This window comes from Pan paniscus, chromosome Y (assembly GCF_029289425.2).
Source record: "Pan paniscus chromosome Y, NHGRI_mPanPan1-v2.0_pri, whole genome shotgun sequence".
Lineage (NCBI taxonomy): Eukaryota > Metazoa > Chordata > Mammalia > Primates > Hominidae > Pan > Pan paniscus.
In genome coordinates this window covers 26,087,501-26,110,307 of record NC_073273.2, presented here as the reverse complement: position 1 = coordinate 26,110,307, position 22,807 = coordinate 26,087,501, and the positions used below count along the sequence as shown (strand labels likewise).

At 36.6% G+C, this 22,807-nt stretch overlaps 1 pseudogene; it reads left to right on the top strand.

The window, feature by feature from the left end:
- Nucleotides 1-22,807, top strand: part of LOC129395646 (RNA-binding motif protein, Y chromosome, family 1 member F/J-like) — a 353,374-nt pseudogene that overhangs the window by 2,546 nt on the left and 328,021 nt on the right.

The following is a 22,807-nucleotide window of genomic DNA, read 5'->3' as shown; positions in this document are numbered from 1 at the left end:
GCCAAGATCGTGCCACTGCACCCCAGCCTGGGTGAAAGAGCAAGACCCCACCTCAAAAAAAAGAAAAAGAAAAAAAAGAGTTTCTTTGAAATGCAGATGATGGTGGATACACTCTTGATCTCAACATGAGTTATTCTAGGGGACTCACTCCAGTTAAAAGTGGTCCCTCTTCAAGAAGTGGAGGGCCTCCTCCTAAAAATCTGCTCCTTCTGCTGTGGCAAGAAGCAATAGTTGGATGGGAGGCCAAGGTAAATGCTACCTGATAGAAAGACCATAGTTTTTGTAGGACTAAAAATGAGCCATTTTACCTGGATGCTTAACTTTAAGTTTATCAAACAAAATAGAAGTGACATACACGTTGGCTTAATTGGTGATCGATCACTTTGAGTATAGTTTCTCTCTCACTAGGTACGTTTCAGGTTTATGGTGAAGAAATACTCCAGCTTCTCATTGCAGATCAAGGAATTGATTAGAGTGAGGCCAACGTTTCTTTTAATCCTGTGTTTGCTAGAGGATTCCCCTTTATTTTTCTAAAAGCTCCTAGCAGTATTCTTTGATGGTAGGCTTCTTCATCTAATGAATTCTTCCATTTCCTAGGTGCCATGGTAATGGTCCCCTGATGTTCCAATCTGAAAATTGCTTGTTCAGCTTCTTTGTTGGGTTGGAGTCTTGTTCTTACCAGGTCAGAGTGCGTTGGTGAGATGATGGCTCACTACAGCCTCAAATTCCTGGGCTCAAGCAATTCTCCTGTTTCAGCCTCCTGAGATGCTGCAACTACCGGCATGCACCACTACACCTAGCTAAACATTTTTCCTATTTTTTTGTGGAGAGAGGATCTCACTACATTTTCAAAACTGACATTAAAGCCTGGGGCTTGAGCAGTCCAGCTGCCTCAGCCTTCTACACTGGCTCACAGCGTCAGCCACTGAGCTGGGCCATCCAGCTTCTGAGACCTCAATAAGCTTATGTGCAAGGCATTCTTCCTGCTTATATGAAGATTCAAAAGAACTACAAGAGCATTTAGCAGAAAAGGAGTCACTGGGCTTAAATATAATTTAAAAATAAATTCAAGGCTTGAAAGGTAGACATGAAGGAGTTCAATATTCTTAAGTGAGCATCGCAGAAGGACGGTGTTGTGAAATATAAGGGGATGTAAATCAATAATTAAGATTGTACCGGGAGGTTTAAACATTAACAGAAGATCCTTAGTGTAAAATTTGAAATTATTTGAGGAGAGTACTCAGAACTAAGCAACACGAGGTGAGCAGTAGGATTTAATAGAAGCAGTATTTTTCAGAAGGATAATTTTAAGATCGCAGACTAAACAGAAGAAAGCAAGACAATAAATAAAAGTTCTTAGCAAAGAAGTTTAAGCAGAACAAATTAAAATTCTTACTTAGTCCTCCATCCTAATATGGAGGAAATTGAAAACCGACATTTTCAATTTTACATTTCATATGTAGACTGTCAGTGAAGCTAGGTATTTATTGACTTCAGGACACAAAAGCCAACATATTTCATTGGAAAATTCGCTCGTGAACATATCATACGTGAAAGACTGACATTTAAGGAATAGCTAGTGAAGAGGATATTAAAGAAGAACCTTCTCTATTTTGAAATAGCAACAATGTTGTAATGACCCCTTTAACGTTACTGGTTATTGAAATAAAAGTAAATGTTGGCCATCATTAGAAAATCTTCACTAATACATTTTAATTTGTCAACATTAGACAGCCACTTAGAGATAGAGCCACTTAGAGTCAATATAGAGCCAGCCACTTAGAGATAAAGGAGAACTTTTATGTAAAAATTTAGCATGTAGTCATTCAAAGGTAGCAGTATTTGTGTGTGTGAGATGAATTTAACAACATGGGAAAATTTACCTTCTTCAGCTGAGAAAGGACAATTTATGTAAACTTTAAAATCAGTGAAAAGTTTGATGGTTTTACATGTTTTCCCTCTGTCATTAGTAGTCATCAGTCATTCATATGAAGAGGAAAATAATAACTAAGTTGTTATTAACATTGCAAATGAACTTTACCTGAGAATTAGTGTTAGCCTTCAGCTTCATTAGAAGAACTGGCCTTGCGGGAGCCATGGGATTATCCAAAGCCATAAGAAATATTCACAGTGTCATGATTGGCTAGTAATTTAGGAAACAAAGAATGGAGTCATAGAAGCAATAATTTTAAAAAGTTGTTTGAGAGAAGAGAAAATAGTGTTTCAGATCTGGTGTTCTTTACATAATGTTCCATCACATGAGTGTTAAATATCCCATATCACGTGGAAGAGAGAATTATGGAGGTCCTCCATGCAGAGTGACAATCGCTTCCTGGATAAATGACCATATGTCACCAAGAGATGATGGTTATGCAATTAAGGAGAGTTAAAGGAAAAATGAAATTAAATAGTTGATTTTTTTTGTTGTGCTGATGAAATTCACATAACAAAAGTACACATTATAAGGTAAAGAGTTAAGTGGTGTTTAATACATTCTGTGTCATGCAACAACTACCTCCATCGAGTTCCGAAACATTTTCATGATTCCAAGCTAAAACTCCAACTACCAGTTAAGCAGTTCCTTCCATTTTCTCCCTTCCCTCAGCTGCTAGCAAACACCAGTCAGTGTTCCACCTCTGAATTTATCTGTTGTGGGTACTTAATGTTAATGGGCTCAAACACTACATGACTTTTTGCATCTGTCTCTTTTCCCTTTGCATGATGTTTCGAAGGTTCATTTACATTGCAGCACTTCACTCCTTCCACAAACTGTTAACCCATTATTTTATTTGGGGTGTTTCCACCACAGTGTTTCTATGCACCAATATTTGTTTGAGTACACTTATTCGATTCTGGGTATGTATATAAGTGGAATTGCTTGGTTCTATGATAATTATGTTTGTTTTCTTGAGGAACCACCACATTTCTCCATAGAAGTTGCATCATTTTCCATTCCAACAAGTATTGTATCAGGGTTCCAGTTTATCTACATCCCCTCAAACACTTGGTATTTCCTGCTTTTACTGCCATTCCAGTGTGTGTGTGTGTGTGTGTGTGTGTGTGTGTGTGTGTGTGTGTGTGTGAAGTATGGTATCTCGTTGTGGATTCGAAATACATTTTCTGAATCACTGATTATGAGTATCTGTTCCATGTGCTTTCTGGGCATTTGCCTATTTTATTGGAGAAATAGCTATTTAGATGTTTGGCAATTTAATTGTGTTTAAGTTGTTATTTAGATATATTTTTGGATACTAGAATTTAAAAATTTAAAATTTGTTGCTTAAACTCATGCACACAGACATCATCCAAGTTCCTGAGAAGCTAGGGATTATGCTCCACCACCTAGAGGCTATGCATACTGTGATTATGGTCATTCTAGTCAGGATGAACATTCCTCTACAGGATATAAGTACTATAATGTTATCTGGATTTATTAAATTGATTTCTTAAATTGTTCTTTCTGCCATTAAGAACACTTTTTTATTATTTTTTTTTTCAATTTAGTGATCGTGGTGGCTACTCTGAGGCCTGTGGTAGAGATCTTTCTCAATGAGTAAGTGGAAGTTCTTACAGAGATGCATTTCAGAGATATGGTAATGGTCCAGGATGGATTTGTAAATTATAGAATTACATTTAATAGATCAGATCATTATTTACACGAAATTCTAAGGAAAATTATAAAGAACAAATATAACGTGCTTCAATAATGAGTATTCTTAACAGTATAAAATATAGGGAACGATATGAAAGTGAGAACTTCAGTTCATGTTCAGAAAATGTGACTCAACATTTACCTTAGAATTAAACTTGTCAAGCTTCAAAATACTACTCTTACACTTATTTTAAATAAAACCTTCTACTATTTCAGGCTTAATTATTATCCTGTCAACAAAGGCAGAGGAAAGCAGATATTTCCAAATAGTACTTTAATTAGTTCATGCTTTAGTGATAGCAGTAAAAATGTTTAAATGTAGCCCAACATATTATTTTATCAACTCTGCTGGGACCTCTCATGGTGCACCACCTGCACAAGGACCTGGGATGTCTTATGGTGGAAGCAGCTATCACGATTATAACAATACTCGAGATAGATATGGCAGAAGTCGGGAGAGTTACTCAAGCAGTTGCAGTGATTTTTATTCGTGTGGTCATGAGCACTTTGGCAGAAAAGACTGAAGGAATACACCTTCTCTGGATAGGGTGCACCCTGCTCCTCATGTAGCATATCGTAGGTCAAGTTAAGTGGCATCTATAGGAGATAGTGGGGAAAGTCAACCTGAAAAAGGAGACTGAAGCAGATATTAAAGCAAGTATCCAAAATAATGGTTATTGCATACCAAACCTTGTTTGCAAATTGAAAATTGAAATGTTATTTCTGCATTGTTACCTGTATATTACTGAAAGAAACATGTTGGTTTTGTGGAGAGAAGTAGATAATAACTTCCTCCATGAAGTTTTTGAGGAATTCAAAGGAAAAGGAATGGTTTTCAAGTAATTTCGTACTTGTTAATGCTATTTGAAAACTATCTGTTTAGATGTAATATCTATATTAAAATTTTCAGAATACATTGTTACATGTAATGCAAAATGCCTGATGTTATTGCTCAGCTATACATGCTTAAAAGCAAATACAATACGAGAGTAAATTGTGTTGTTTGTTGAACATTTTTCTTTGTTTCTTTGAACACAAATGGAAACAAAATTAGGCATATATTACATCTCCCTTGCAAGCTGCACAAGTTTTCTAATTAGGCTCTTTCTCTTTAAAAATTTACAAGCTTAAAATGTTTCAGAAGTCTTTAGAAGGACTACAAAATTATCTGCATCACCATAAAACGTTTATTTTTTTAGAGGAATAGTACAGGTGAAAGGATGTAATTACATGTGGTTGATACTAAAGTTTAAGACATCTGGAACATTCTACTTGAAGCATTCTGTGACTGAAGGGGGATAACGGTAATGAAAACTTTCTTTTTTAACCTAAATCAAAAGTGTACCAGCGGAGTTTCTCAAGTGCATAGCATAATGAAATTAAATGTTCCTAGTTTAAATAGTGGAAAGTAATCAACACATGCATGACCTCACACACTTGTCGTTTTGAGGTGATAAAACGTGATATGCCCCATCTTACATTTATTAGAGAAAGAATGTGTTATCCCTAGTTAAAGTCAGCATGCTGCAGAAAAGGTTTTTAACCAATTCCTCCTTTCTAACTAGAAATATGTGTTCTTGATCCAACATCTCCTCAGTATACCCTCTTCACTAAACACCACCCCAACCATTGGAGTCGCTACTTCTGTGAGATCTGCTTTTAGATTTCATATAGGAACGAGGTAGTGGGCTATTTGCCTTTCTGATAACTGGCTTATGTCATTTAACAAAATGGCATGCACACATTCACCAGATTCACACACATTGTCACAACTGGCAGGATTTCCTTCTTTGACAATGCAGCGCATTTTTCCATTGTGTTTATGTGCCCTATTTTTTTATCCACTCATCAATTGAGGGACACTCAAGTTGCTTCCGTATCTTGGCCATAGCGAAACTGTGAAGAGTGCAGCAATAATTGCATGGGTGCACGCACCGCTTCAGCATACTGATTTGTGTACCTCTGCGTGTGCCCCGGTATTCTGATTTGCTGGATCATATGGTGGGTGGTTCTACTTGTAGATTTCTGGAGACTCTTTTTTCATTTTTATTCTTGAGATGGAGTCTCGCTCTGTCGCCCCGGCTAGAGTGCAGTGGCGCGATCTTGGCGCACTGCAAGCTCCGCCTCCCAGGTTCATGCCTTTCTCCTGCCTCAGCCTCCCGAGCAACTGGGACTACAGGCGCCCGTCACCACGCCCGGCTAATTTTTTGTATTTTTAGTAGAGACGGGGTTTCACCGTGTTAGCCAGGATGGTCTCTACCTCCTGACCTCGTGATCCACCCCCCTCGGCCTCCCAAAGTGCTGGGATTACAGGCGTGAGCCACCACGCCCAGCGATTCTATACTTAATAAAATCCATAAAACTTCTTGTAATGCCTGCACTAATTTACATTCTCATTAAAAGTGTGCAATGATTTCCTTTTCTCTGCATCCTTAGCAGAAATGAGTTTTGTTTTTTTGTTTGTTTGTTTTTTGTTTTTGTTTTTGTCTTTTGGATAATAAGCATTCTGACTGAAGTGAGATGAAATCTCATTGTGGTTTGATTTTTCTGATGGATTAGGGATGATGAGTGCTTTTTAGTGTGTCTTTTGCGAAATTGTTTGTCTTAGTTTCACAAACGAGTATTCACCTCCTTAGCCCATTTGTTTTCATGCTATTGAGTTGTTGGAGTTCCTTATGTATTGTAAATATTCACCCACTAACGGACGTATGGTAATCCAATAATTTCTCCCATCCTGTAGGATGTTCCTTCCCTCTGTTTAGTTTCCTTTGGTGTGCCGAAGCACTTTAGTTTGATATAACTCCATTCTCTATTTTTGATGGTGTTTACTGTGCTCTTGCAGTCACTTTGAGACCCTCATTGCCCACATGGATGTCATGCAACTTCCTCCTTGTGATTTCTTCTGGTACTTTTATCATCGCAGGTCTGACAATGGAGTTTGGTGAGAAATAATCTACTTGTAAAATCCTTTATGTGGATATTCAGGTTTTCCCCAACCTAGTTTATAGAAGATACTTAATTTTGCATTGGGCGTTCTTGCTTTTTTGGGAAAAGGTCATGTGCTGTAAATGCAGTGACTTAGTCCTGGTCCCCTGTTGCTTTTCATTAGCTCATGTCTCTGCTTTTCTGCCAGTGCTGTTCTATTTCGATACATAAAACTTTGTAGTATATTGTGAAGTTAGGTACTATGATGCCTCCAGCTTTGAACTTTGTACTGGATTGCTCTGAGTCTTCAGGATCTTCTGCCATTTCATAGCAAATTTAGGATTCTCAGATTGTTTTTCTATGAAGAATGGGTCACTGATATTTTTATAGGGGTTGTATAGAATCTGAGGATCAGTTAGGTAGTATTGACGTCAATGCCATGGACAATGTGTGTGTTTGTGTGCACATGCTCAGGGCCAAGAAACGCTGGGTGTCATCACCAATAGTGAGGTGGGCCTTAATATCCAGCCAGATTGCCTTCCTGGACACACACAGAAGGTCCCCTTCCATTTTGCCATCTCTTCACATTTTCGGCCCTGTGAGCCCCGTGCGGTCCTCCAGATTCCCTGTGTGGTGGCCTGTCTTTTCTAGGGGTGGGCAGGGGCTGGGAGAATGAGGATGGCAGAAGGGAGAAAGCACATCTGGGGAGGCTGGAGTCATGGAAATGGAACTTGACAGGCCTGGGAGAGCCATTCTGGGAGGATGTAGACCTAGACGGGCCTCAGGTGGGCACCTGTGTGGAGGGTGAGAGCACCCTGGTTGAGTCCAAACTGAGCCTCAGGTGGTAGCAGGCCTCAGGGCAGAGAAGGAAGCTAGCAAGGGATGGTGAGGCAGCTATCCCTTGAGCCTGGCTTCTCACCCACTGATCTTAGTTACTTATGCCTCTTGAGGGGCTTAGGGTTCCCCAATCCTGAAATGTGGGTACTACAGTTCCCTGACGGGCCTTTCTCCCCCAGCCCATGCATGGTCTGAGTTTGCTTACCACAGTCTCCTCCCTGAGCCTTGGCTTCGCTATGTGTGTCCTAGCTCCAGGACCCACAGGCCTCTCATCCCCCAGCCCTGGGCTGCTCCCCAGCCTCCTCTCTGTTCCCTCTCTGAGGGCCTAACTCCCTTGGGTAGTGCTGCATGAGACTGAGCCACGGGCCCTGGCTGATGATCTGGGGAACTGGGCAAAGTGGTCATGACAGGTCAGGTTCTGGTTCAAAGCCAATTCCTCCAACGCCAAGCAATGACCAACAAGCTCCCTTCCCATGATGCCCCACCACCACCCCACCTCAGCAACCCGTCATACCCTGGGCAGTCACCATCAGCCAACCAGCTGAAGAAACTCAGTTAGGTGTGTCCTGCCTGAAACTGGGGCCTTCACCTGCATGACCCTAGAACCACTGGACACAGTGGAGCCAGTCACCCTCTATCCTGGAGCGAGAGGAGTTGGGAAGGCTCATGCCAGACCTAGCTTCCCACATACCACACCCTCTACCATGCGGGGAGGCACTCCTTATTAAGAATTCCAATGCAGTACTCCTTAAGGATCACTTCATTGTGGAAGTAAATGTTGCGATGACAGGCAAACTTCATCCTTCCACCAGTACTCAGGATGGCTGAGTTCCTCCACCTGCCTGTCCAAGAAGGAGAAAGAGGATAGTCAAGGGACAGTTTCATCTAGGTGGGCTGAGGTGGCCTGCTAGCTGGGGTGAAGCATGCATTTCCCCTTCCCAGCTCTCCCACTGAGACGTCCCCGAGCCCCAGGAGGACCTCAACCTGACCAGGACCTTGGAACCCTCCCCAAGACCCAGGCTTCCCATCCTGACCTGCAAATCCATCATGTGGCTTTGCAGGACTTCCTCATGGTTTCTGAGCTACTAGCTCTCACCAGAAATAACCATAACTTTGAAATGGCTCTTTATGTCAAATTAAATTTTTCATTTTTACTACCTCATGTGTTGGATGAGGCATGTATTTTTAAATTTATTTTCACCCTTATTGTACCTCTGTGATAAACAGTTTACTAACATTCATACCATAATTATCTTTCAGTTTTACTTGTCTGTTCCTAAAGATTCACTGAAACTAAGAATTATATTTATGCTTGTATCTTTCAGCAACTGTATGTCAGATAACGATGCACATTACTGCAGAAATCACATATACAGGTCCAAAGGGAGATGAAGAAGAAGAAGAAGAAAGCAAGCTTTAAAGTCTATACATTCCTAACACTGTATCAGAAACTCAGTAATCACAGTGAAATCAAAGAATGACCACAGTCAATTCCATCTCATACCTAGGCTGAAATATGAAACGTCAAAAGAAAAGAAAGTTAAGAACTTTGGGCTTGTAAAAATTTTCCCATACAGATGAAATTATTGGTAACTTTGTCTCACTAGAAAACATAGACAAAAATCCACTTTTTGCATATGTGTAAACATAAATATTTTTATTTCCATCAGTTATGACATGCAAGCAAATAATAAAGTGAAAGTACAATACAATGATATATGGAACTTTCTCAATCTTAAAATATTCCATTGAGACTATTTATTTTATGAAAACCATGAAGAATCTTCATTAAACTACATTACATAGTACTTTTTAGTGTTTTACTTACAGTTTAATCAACAAATTAAAGGGAATTCTTCAACATTATTTATTACCAATACTGTTTTTCTACTTGAGTAATCCTTTTAAAATTATTTTAAGTAAAACATTAAAAACAAATTATATTGACTGATTTCAGCTTTTGATGAAAGCATACTTCTGTATTTGTAGTAATGTGAAGTATAACTTTCTTCTCACAATGGATCTTTTATAACACGAGTGTTATTGTTTTGTCTGATACAAACCCTGTATTATTTTATGGCTTTACTGTATCCATAAATTACACACCTCCAGAGAGTAGGCTTCGAACAGATGGAAAAATTATATTTGTGACAAACTTCAAGGAAAGGAAATGGTAAAATGGGAGAATAATTTCTAACTTTCTAACTGTTGGTCAATGCAGTTGTACATGTTTAGATGTAGACACATATTTGCACACTGCAAGTTTGCACATGTACATAGAAATTTATATGAGATACCCAAAATATATGGGTTGTGTGATTTTTTAATTAATCCACAATTTTATATGTGTGGAATTTGATAAGCGGTTACATTATCCATATTCAATTTGTTGTAAAGCCAACAAAATCTCTGTCAGCATTCATTTCAATTAATACAATAATGTTAACTGCTGATAGCTTCATTTTCCTTGTTCCATGCTGGCAACCTGAAAGTAGATTCTCACTCTAATTAGCACTTAGGGTGCGATCCACAAGAGACTGTCACCTTGCTGTGGATTGTGACCTCTGACGACTGCTCTTTCTTCCTATAGCATTCCTACTTTGCATATTTAATAAACTTTGTGCATGGTTAAAAGGATAAAAGTGAAGTGAAATGTAGGCCATGCTGTGAAATGTTCCATGGTTTCTGTATCTCTGACTGACTTTTCATGCTATAGAGGACAAGAAAGACAATTCAATATGTTTCTTATTATCCAGTCCAAAGCAGTCTTTCTTACTAATATGCCAAATCCATCACTTCAAGGCACTGACATCTAAACACGGCTACACGTCTCAAAATCTCTTCTCATTAATAACCGTTACGTTAGTCACTGTTGTCCAGAACTGGAATCTGACTGTGAAATCCCCAGGTGGAAATTGCTATAATGGCTCAAACTATGGGAATGACTATTTTTCAGCGTAATTGCTGCTGTCATCTTACTGAAAAATATCATATTAGATGGCAGCTTTTAGTTACATAAATTCTGTTATTAATTTTTAATGTCCCACATTTTTATGATATTGCACAAGTAAAGATCTTTGATAACTTAAATGGTAAACTGAGCAATTGCTAAAATAACTCACAGCACTTCAAACATTCATTTACTTACTAGGAGTGCCACATATCATCGACCCCTGATTAAAACAAAGTTGGAAAATTGGTTATTAAAATATGCATTTCAAGGTATTTTTAAAAACTACCCATACCATATATGATGCCCTATCTGCAAGGATGAAGCCTTAGCATAAATGTTTCAAAGCAGAGAAATCTAAACAATACTGGCAACATGACATCCCAATCATGTGCTCAAGTGTATATTTGTGCCTCTAGGGAGGCAACTTAAGTGGTGTGTAATATTACCATTTTCATTCTCCCCAGTACCTCTTTTATTTAAAACAAACAAATGTTTCACTATTTGCAAGAAAAAAATGAGTTCTTACTCTGTTGTAGAACTGATATTTCTATCAGCTTGTTTTAATCTTCCTATGAACTGTGAATGCCTAGATAACTTTCAGTGTATCTGTAAAGTGGGAAGGTAACTGTACTTAGCTCACAATACTCTACAATGGGATAATATGACTCAAGAAATATACATTTGCCTAGACAACACCTGAGATATACTAAGCAATACATAATCCTTCTCATATCAAATGCCTATTATAATTATTCAAATATATGGCCATAATAAAAAGATAAGTGTTTTATATACAAAGTAAATGTCTTTTGCCTTTAATATCTCTCTACACTTGTCTTAATAACCTCAACACAAAACACCCATGGAATCCGTTTTCAGCTGAGCTGACTACCAGTTATTAGGGTTTAAGTAAACAGAATAAAGATTTTAAAAGTAGATGACTAGATACAAGAAATCACACTTTCACCATAAGAAATAATTATTCTCAAGTGCCACTGCAACAGCAAACTTGAAAAAAAATTAAGTATAACATATTACAATATTCTAAAATCTAAAATTTCCTCTTTGAAGTCCAGTGGTTCATGCCTGGAATCCCAATAATTGAGAGGCTGAGAAGGGAGGACTGCTTCAGGCTGAGAGTTGGAGACCTGCACAGGTAACCTAGCAAGACCTAACTCTACAAAAGTAATTAATTAATTAAACAGGGCATCATGACACGCATCTTTTCTAGTTACTCAGAAGTTCAAGGTTGCAGTGAGCAGTCAAGGCACACTGCACTTCACCAGGCAAGAATTTGTCTCTAAAAAATAATACAACAAAACAAAGCAAAACAAAAACACTTTCAGGTGTTTTTTGAAAGTTTGTATAATTGCTCCAAGAGCATAGACATTGTTTAAAATTGAGCAGTTCATGGGGAATGGGCAGAGAAAATGGCTTATATTGTTTTCCAAAAATCAAGATAAATATGTTAGAATATTATGTACAAATATCTAACAATCGTTTGTGAAATAATTACTGACAAATGTCAAGTCATTGTCTTTATAGCCTTTTCCTTCAAAACATTCATAGCTTAATTGGAGAATGAAGAGAAGAACAATAATTGCAATGTACTGTGCAAGTGTTACAACGTGTAAAACTTAATAACTTAGTTGGAGAGGAAAGAAGTTCTTAACTGGGTTAAGACAGGTGTGGGGAAGCTTCTTAGGGCAGGAACAAAGAACAGGATCTGTAAGAATACCAATTTGCAAGAAGAATGTTTAGGAGAAAAACATTGTGGGAGAAAAGAAACATTCTTTCTGTCAATGATAGAAGTACTAACAGTGCATATGATGCCATCTGCCCAATTCTTAGACCATAAATATTTCTTGAATGAATCAATGAATAAAAGATATTGGGAAAAGCGTTCTGGAAGGGATTTTAAAAATCCTAAAAGGAAAGGTAAATACCCTTGACTTTACGATTTTGCCTGTTTTTCTCTATGTTCTTCTTAGTTTACTACCTCATAAGCTCCGTTTTACTTTTTGGTCTTTTCACAAATATCATGCATGAGTCATTCCTCAGACTGCTCCTCTCTTGACCCTTTGATAGTATATTTTTCTCTGATCTTCCTTTGTGTGTGCTCCTGGGTTTATATGCCCACAGATACCACAGAGGTCAATCACCTCTCCTGGCACTGTTCTGTAATAGAGAGGCCTGGCCCCTGTGAGGCATGGTTCCTAGGCTCCCATAAAAATTACTTCCTGTTTCAGTTCAGTCAAGGGGTGACACTGCAGAGATTAGAGAACAAGAACATGAGAGAAGCCAGTTTGTTTCCCTGTCCTTCTCAGCAGGGGATACGTTTCAGCAGTGATTCCACGGCCTGCAGGAAACACTGCGTGTGTTTCCGTTTTCCATGTAGTGACCATAATCCCAGACTGGCTCTTCTAATGCCATTTTCTGCAGTTGTCTTCTCTAAAGGATTTGGGTGCTATTTTTGGAGATTTAAATAAAATATATTGATGTGGAAGGGGGACAGGGAAGTGCTGGGTAGAGCAGGGCGTGTTCCTTGGCTTGGGCTCCACCCTCAGGCCTGTGCTCACTGACCTAGGTGAGGACGGCACTTCTGTTTTCTTGCCCAAATGTTGCATTTCCCAAGACCACCCTGGCCTGCCACACCTCCATCCTGCCACACCTCCATCCTGTGATATAAGAAACCCCCAGATCCTAGCAGGCAGTGATCCTAGCAGCTGGACGTCTAGAGGGACCATTAGCAGAAAAAGTCACAGCAACTGGACCTCGAGAAGACACCGGAGGAAGGAGAGCACAGAGACTGAGGCTGCAGGCCATCCACCGCAGAAGAACACCGAGTTTCGTGGAGCTGTGGGAGGAGAGCGCTGACCTGTCCCATTCCAAGGGAAAACTGCGTTCCCGCTCCATCTCCCTTCTGGGTCCCCATCTATCTGCTGACAACCTCTACTTAATGAAACCTTGCACTTATTCTCCAAGCCCACGTGTGAGCCAATTCTTCAGGTACACCAAGGCCATAAACCCCGGGATTCAGATAGCCTTCTGTCTTTGCAGTAAGTCAGGATGTCTGATGGAGCTGACTAACACAAGCCACCGACGAATGGACCATGTAACACATGCCCTCTGGGGATTCAGGAGCTGTAAACATTCACCCCTAGACACTGCCTGGGATCAAATCCCCACAACCTGTCCTCATTGCACGCCCCGCGGGAGAGGGGATTAGGGACTTCTTCCCGTTTCAATATGAGTCTGTTTCCCATGCAGTCTGCTTTCTGTAATACTGCAGTGTTATCTCATTGCATATATTTGACAAAATAAGTTACAAGCTATAAGTAATATGAGAAGAAAGAAAATCGTGGAGAATAAGGAAGAAAATGAAACGTTGTATCAGTAAGGAATGTTTTTACTTCAGATAACATAAAAAGTAAGTAAGGGATGTCTATTTTTCACATGTGAACCAGCCATAGTTAGGCAGTTGCTGCCTTTGATCAGTTGCTCTGCTGCATGGTAGTAGCAGTGACTTTTTTGCTATTTTCTCCAAGGTGAAACCTAGCTGAAATTCATCACCATGTTGAGTCCAGTTGTTCCCAGCCAGCTTTGCCCACATCTTGGTTTTCCCCAGTGTTACCAACTCCTAGTTTATGCAACTATTTTAATAGTGTATTTTGCTAGTCATGTGAAACAGCTGCCTGAGATTTTCTATGCTCCTGCAGTCACCTAGTATTTTTGCTATCTCAAATTATGTGCCTTGCTCATTTTTCTCTTCAGGACACTATAGGATGTTCTTTAGCTGATTTTTTTAAAGAGCATTGGTAAACCAGTTTCATTTCTGTCAAATACTTCTGGGAATTTCTGAAAAAACGTATACAAGTCTCAGCTAAACACCTGGCACTGGCCCACTGCCCATTCAGCTGCCTGTTACTGACTTCTTCCGTTAGACAAGATCCCCCAGGCAGCAACTGCATGTGTCCCCTGGCTTCCACTTGGTGTCCTGAAGACCAACATCTAATGTTTAAAACATTTCAAGTCTTAGATAGAGCATAAAGTTTTTATAGGATACAAAACAGCAATCAGACGCAAGAAATTGAGTCATTCTTCTTTAAACTCTTATTTGTAATTATTTTGTAGTTTGTCTTATTGGAAATTAGAGACCCAGAGAGTGGAAACAGTGCTTCTTCTTCAACCACCCTAATGCATCTCACACATCTGTCTCATCATTTGCTCTGTATGAGATGTCCATGTATGAGCTCCCATAAAATGATGCATAATTTATACATGCAAATGGTCCTATGAAACAATATTATCTTTTAAACGTAAATCCACATTCAAGAGTAAAGTTTTTCAAAACCAGAAATAATTTACAGAATTGCTACATAATGTGGCATAATTATCATAATGTGGAAATGGAAATTCAGACAAACTTTCACATTGTTACTGAGAGGACTGTTCCTTGAAGACCTATATTTCTGGCTATCTGCATTCCAGGAATATTTTTATTATTATTTATTACCATCTCATGACGAAACGGCCCACTAGGTTAGATTTTTCCATGATAGAGTGTTTGACTAAAGAGTCAATAACTCTTGCAACAGAGAACACCCTTAGAAATTAGCTTATAAATTAGTTGACCAGAGTCTCAAAGTTCCCAAGGCCAATTCTTAGGGTTCAATCTCAGACTGTAATAGTGTTTTCTGCAGAACAGTGGCTTTAAGTAGCCAGATATTTTCACATTTATAATCTATTGGTGGAAAGCCTGGTCCTAAAGTAGGAGCAGCGGATGCATCTCTCCTTTCATGACAAGTTTGACACTCAGGAGATGATAAATTTATAGGAAAAAAATGGTTTTCTCCATTTATCTTTGGCTATCTATTCCCAGATGAAATTAGAGTAAATATATGAAAGACATTTCAAAATATACTGGAAAAAATTAAAGAAGAATATATTAAGAAACAAAACTTTAGCCAGTATCAATCTTTGACAACAAAGTTAACCATTTTAACTATACAGTATAAACATATTTACAAATAAAGTGTATGCATAGGGAAATGTTTCTTGCATTGTACACACTTTCCCCAGTGATGTTCTAGGCACTCATTTAAAATAGGTCATTGATTGAATTACAACTATAACCTTACTGTAAATAGTACAGTAGAAACTTTTCTAAAACAGAGCACGTGTACACATTGGTTGGTTGTCCAGTTGTACTGTTTCTTTTGTATGCATGTGTGTATGTCTATGTAATTTTAGATAGTTATAGAGAATAGATTTCGGGCAAGTAATTAGAAAGTAATGAGATTCTCTTTGTAGTAAAAAGGGAAATGATTAACTTTAATTGACATTTTAGTTGAACAGTAAAACTGTATAAGAATTTATCCTGCTCAGGGAAAAGATGTATTGTGTTTTGCAGCCTGAAAGAGTGCTTTCCTGAGTAAGCCAGTGTTGGTATTTACTGCAGAAATAGATTTGTTTTGGTAGACTCCTGTAGCCAGCTACCTACAGAGAAGGAAATCCTACTAGAGAGAATTCTAAATAGAATAGTTAAATAGTCTTTCATTTGGGTGAAGCATTCACATATGATATTCTTTTATATTCAGCATAATTATAAACATTTAGTTTTAATACACTTTCCAAAAAACTAATTATAAAAATTAACAAGAGAATTGTATATTCCTCATTTAAAAAGTTTCAGCCTATTCAAATCTGAGAAGTCCACTCTGAAATACCTGAAAATGAGATATGAAATGAATAAGAAAAGAAAATACAGCAGAATGTACCAGATGTATTTTATGTGTTGGACGTACATATATCTGTTAGCTTTTAGTGGCAGTCAGAGTGCAGTCTACATAATTTTATTCATAATAGATGCCTATGCATGATATAGTCACACATAAATATTATTTCTCTGAAGATTGAAATAGAAAGCAGGGAAACACAACACGGCACATATGCTGAATTACATTTAAGCAAGTGTGAATTATATAGTTAAATGATCTCTTCAAGGGGCTTCTTATCACTCTCTCACTGGGTCGTCTAAGGATTAATTAATTAAAGTTCCTAGGCTCTTTCAAGCTAAGAAACACTATATAAGTGCTTTGCATTATCTTGGTAACACGAGAGTGAGGCATAAGTGATTTGCAACCTCATAGGCTCTTTGAAATGTGTGTCTAGCCTGATTGACAGTTTTTTCTAACAGTGTCTTATGGATTGGAAGGTGCTTATGAAATTCGAAGACGAAATTTGCTCTATTAAAATCATGCTAATCTGCAAAAGCAATCTTTGTTCTATATATATGTAGAGAGAGGTTTCTCAAACTAGAAGGAAACTTTGGATATGATTTCGAAGGTAATATAATAAGGTAGAATTTTGACATCAATTATAACTTGTCTATTATCGTTTGATTGTCTCAGCTATTGCTCTCTTAATTAGTGCAACTAAAGTCTAGTTAATTTGCACAAAGGTAGCCATCCCATTTTATTAGCATGTTTCAGTTATGTATCACTGAAATAAGGTCCATTCTATAATGTAATATATTGTTTCATTTAATAATTTATTTTACTTTTATTTCCATTTTTATTATAAATTCAGAGAGTACATGTGCAGGCTTGTTACAAAGGTATATTGTGTGATGCTGACGTTTAGTCTTCTATTGATCCCATCACCCAGGTAGGGAACCTTGAAACCAATAGGAAGATTTTCAGCCCCTGCCCCTCTCCCTCTGTCCTCACTTTGGAGTCCCCAGTGTCTAATGTTCTTATCTTTATTTCTGTGTGCACCCAAGTTTTAGTTCCTATTCATATGTGAGAATATTCTATATTTGATATTCCGTTTCTTCATTAATTTGCTTAGGTTAATGGCCTCCAGTTGCATCCATGTTTCTTCAAAGGACGTGATTTTTTCTTCTTATAGCTGTGTACAATTCCAGGGTTCATATGTACTACATTTTCTTCATCCTGTCCACCGTGGATGAGCTCCTAGGTTGACTCCATGTCTTCACTATGGTGATGAATATGAGAATTCAAGTGTCTTTTTGATAGCTTTAATGATTTATTTTCTATTGAGCATATACATAGTAATAGGATTGCTGGATGAAATGGTAGTTCTATTGTTAGTTCTTTTAGAAATCCCCAAACTGCTTTCCACTGTGACTGAACATTCTCACCACCAGTGTATGAGTTCCTTTTTCCCTGCAACCTTGCCCGCATATATTATTCTTATGATTATTATTTTGGCTTTTTAATAAAAATAGTCATTCTGACTGGTATCTTATTGTGAGTTTGATTTGGATTTCTCTGATGATCAGTGATGTTGAGCACTTTTGTTATGTTTCTTGGCCACTAGTATGTCTTAAGAAGGTATCTGAAATAAACATTCAATTATTTCCTGTACTAATACGTGAAATTCTGCCTGTCCTTCTCTCTTCTCCTACTACATGATTTTACATGGATAATCAGTCAAAAAATGTGATGTGCTGGTAACATTTTATTTCATACTTGTAAAATATTTTTCTTTTAAAAATACCACATTCTAATTTTTAATTTTTTTAATTCCTTGGAAGTGACAATGGGGACGGGGGAGTTTTAAAGCAATTAGTTCACAAGATGATTCCAATGTAAATGGTATATTATTCATCATAAAATTAATTTGTTTTTGAGTAAAATTTAAAAAATATATACAAATACAAAATAATATAAAAAATACCAACTAACCCCACTTAAAAATAACAGCTATTGATACATTCCCTGTTCTATTTACATGACCTCTGGTTGTAATTGGAATATATGCCCTCAGGTTTGTTTCCTTTCTTCCATTTCCAGAGGCACCATTATCATGAACTTGTTATTACCTTTGTATTTTTTAAATTTATTAAAATATTTATTTGTAAATAATACTGGTGCTTTGTAAATTTTTAATATTTATGTGAATATTATCAGGTGTGTATTATTTCGCATATTTTTTGTTAACATTCTTGGTGAGAGCTGCCATTATTGATGGCATAGTTCTCAGTCTACTGAATTCTCATGTTCCACGATGTGTTTATTGAAATGCTACAATGAAAAACCTTCCCTATGCCTCCGAATACACAGGTGTGAGAATTTCTAATGAATACATTAGAAGAATGGCTGGACTGCAGTGTGTGTACCATTTTAACTTTGAGGGGATGAAATATTCTCATTAGCCCCCTGCACTACCACTTTATTAATATTTTTCATCCATGCTAATTGGCTTAGCACTTGTCTTAGATTTCTCATTTTTAATGAAGTACTATTATGTTACATTGATTAGAACCAGCAAGTGTGTTAAATGTTCATTTTGTTTAATAATTATAGCTATTGTGAGGCCTCTATCAGTATGTGAGAAAAATAAAATGTTAACAGAATGATGACTTTAGTGGGGAGACAAATCTGAAAATCAACTTCATTTTCCTGACACAGTTCCCACAAAACATCGATTCTGCTACTTTTTCAAGGAAGCATGCAGCAGAGTGAGTAATAATAAATCAATATGCACGAGTACATGGTGCCTAGGGATGGGTAGTTTCCTCCAATCTTGCCTGGTGATGGGAGAAGTATTTGACATAGTTTTTGTTTGTTTGTTTGTTTGTTTTGTATGTGGTCCACTTAATGACACTCCCAGATCATCATATGGTAGGTTTGGGGAAAATGAAGGAAATAATAGGTTAGGTATATGTAAATTATGTACTGGAAACAGCAGCTTAGCACACAGAGAGTTGTTAATTGGTCTGGCCACAGTGGTTTTGTCATTTCTCATATACCCTACAACTATTTATTTATGGGCTGTTTGCTAACGACTATTTTTTAAAAAATCTGTTTCAGCAGCAATGACCTAAAAAAATGCAACTACATATTTAATTAAAAACTATTCCCTATTAATAGTTTTAATTAATTAAACTAATTAATTAAATGATTAATTAAACTATTTAATTAATTAAACTATTTAATTAAATGATTTAATTACTTAAATTATTAATAAAAACAATTTCCCTTTCAATTAAATTATGGGTTGAAAAGTGTCATGGTGTAATCGTAAAGCCTTGTAGTCCATGTTGGGACCACAAGGCTAAAAGTGATATCCTGAAATCCAGAATATAGAGGATTGAGGGGGAAAAACCAGCTGCTATTTCAGAAGGAAACACTTAGTTATATTAAGAAAACTATGCCTGAAGATGACATTTCAACAGGTTTAATATGTGAATTTGGAAAAAAATTAAGCATATAATTCTGCGATACTTGGCTTTTTATTTACATCACATTGCTATTTTTTAAAATCAATTGTGTATATTTTTTAATTTTAATTTTTCTGCAGTTAAGAAATATGCATGAGTAGTTGTTAGTATGTTAACTCCATTAACTCCCGAAGAAATTCCAAAAGCATTGATTAATGCCATTTAGACGCTTCAAACAGAAAATTAAATGAAAAAATGGTTTGAATTTTTCATCAATCATTGGAACCAAAATAAAGCTGTTGAAATCTTATTGTTCCAGAAATAAAACATTGAACAATGTGATAAATAGTTTTTCATGTTCAGTTAAAAAACTAAACATTGTCGATGACTTTTATTGGTGACAAGAAGCAGCAATTTTGGAAAAGCTTGCAAGTAACTTCATTTAAACGTCAATATAAAATTAAAAGATATGCATTTTCCAGAAAAGAACTATGGATAATTATTGTTAAGAAACAGATTAATTCACATAAATATGTTCCAGAATTATTATTCTGCCTACTATTTCTAATATTTAAATAACAATGTAAAGAAGTTATTTTTCTGTTTTGCATCAAGATATGTAATTGTGGTTTTAAATTTTTGAAAGCATTTGATTTTCAAAAATAGTTGGAAGATAACTATTTCATAGATCTATTGATATAGTAAAAACTATTTGACTATAAGGAAATAAATAATAAATTGATAAAACAATAAATTAAATAATAAATGATTTTATATATGTTAGTACTCTTTTATCCTCAAAAAACTTTCTATTGGGACAATAAAGGTTTTAGTCACCCTAATTTCAATAAATGTCACTAGAGAGTCCTGTGGATTGATGGAAAAAAATTACCATTCCTTACATTCTTGACTGCACTCAGTATTATTATTTTAATAGTTGCCAAGCTAATGAACAAAAGTTGGTACCCAATGTGGTTTTGATTTACGTCCCTGGATTACTAATGAGCTCAAGCATCTAGCCATTTTTCCTTGGTCATTTGACTTTATTCCATTCTAAAAAGGATCTAACTATTTACCTGTACTGCTTTCTTCTACTGGGCTAGATTGTATATATGTTTTCTTGTATATTTGTAAGACTTATTTTGATTATTTTGGATGCTGGTATTTTTATTTATATTGTCTTAGTCATTTTCTGGAGTTTTATAAACACCCAAGATAATTTTTAGAATTTATGATCTGAAGATTTTCAAAAAGCTCACTCAGAAGTCATTTGTGGCCATAATGCTGACTTCAAATGAAAATATAATTTTGCCACTTTAGGAAAACATACTTTAAAGATACTAATTAGAAAGCACGGAAGTGCTCAATTCTATCTTTTTAATAAAAGTTGCATTTAAATAGTCATTTCAACAAAATCCTTTACCCTTAAGTAAGAATCAATTATTAAAATTGATTACCTGGCTCCTAGATGGTTTTCTAAATATTTCACAATTGTCATTTTGGCAATAATCACTTAGCATACTTGTGAGAATTACAGGTTCTCTAGGTCTCATTTCAGATTATTGTACCAAGATTTTGAAGGAAAATAGCTAGAAGTATCTAGATATATATTTTATGACCCACGAAATTATTTGGGGATGTTTATGAAACTCTGATCTGACACATAAGAGAACGTAAAACAGCAATGACAAAGAAACAAGCAAACAAACAAACAAACAAAAAACGAACCAAAAAAGAAAAAAAAAAAAAAACCACACAAAGAACATCAAGCTAGGAATCAGGAGTAAATACCTTATCTTTTCCTAACTCCAGCCTTCTCAAGTCATATGGCCCTATATTCTTTTTCATTCTTGGTAAATACTACTCCAACTATCTAGCACTTCGCGGTATTAATTAACCTGTTAGTTTGCAATTTAGCAAAATACATGAAACCTATTTCTGAATATTTTCTTTAGAAACATGTTTCTAGCTATACACCATGGGTCAGTTAATGCTATTTATGGTTATAAAATAGCAGTATTTAACAAAAATATTGGACCACTCTCACAAAATTACCTTCTGTAAATGTTCCACTGCTACTAAGATTACATTGACAATTCGGAGACTGTACTGACATTTTGAATATCATATATTCAAGGAAGATTGGAAAGTGTCTTCATATGTCATTGTCTACAATGATAAGACTTAATACTTGTATTAACTTCCAAATTTTCCTGTGTTAAAGCAGGTGTGCAGGTATTGGATGACAGGTAGGCCACTGAAGCATAACTGTGGATAAAGTTGCAAAAGTTTTGGCGAAATTGCACATAACAACATCTCCACAGAAAATTTAGATTTTGGCTCAGCTAGGAGATGTTGAAGAAAATGACTTTTTTTAATTCTTAATGATTCCCCAGCTGGTTCTTAAAGGGAGATAGCAAAATATTGTGGAAAGAGGTAGTTTTGTAATCTGAAATTAGACTTTAAGAGAAGTTAATTATTTTGAGACTCAAATTTCAGATGTATGAAGTGGGGTCCAAAATATCTAGGACCTGTGTGTGTAGTTGTAAGGATCATATTATAACAATTGATTCTATTTGCCTTGTACTTATCCGTAAAAAAAGACATCATTTAATTGTGTTACTTCGTATAGCTTTGTGTGGGCATTTTTAAGGGACATTTATCTCATGATAAATAAAATAGTAATACTGGCAGATAATAGTACTTACTCCAACATTGACATTGCAGAGCTCCAGCTGTTCTGTAAAGAAACTGACATGAATTCAAACAACAGTGGATGATTGAAGGTTACTTAGTGGCCATTCTTTATTTACTAAGACTATGTAATTCTCGGAGAGGACACACAACCTGTGAAGAGTTGGATGTAAATGATGAAGAGTCATTGAGAAAAGGCTGCCTCAAGGATCATCCTCTACATTCCTAGCTTGAAATACAGGGTATTTGGTGCTGCGAATTTCTGAAATAGTGGAATACTGTACGAGGAAACATGTTTTGGGCATGAAATGAAGGTCTGGTTTTGGTATGTGGAGATGTAAGGCATGCAGTTGGATATGCCAAGTCTGAAGGCAGAACAAAGATCTGGCCGGAAGTTGGGAATTTCTTAATGGTCAGCATAGAAAGGGTGTTTTAGCCTTGAGAAAACCCAAGAGGATCCATGACTGAAATCTGAACAACTTCAACACCTGTAGATTTAGTAAAGATGCCAACAAAATACACACCAAGTTCATATTAAAATTAATAGGAAAAGACA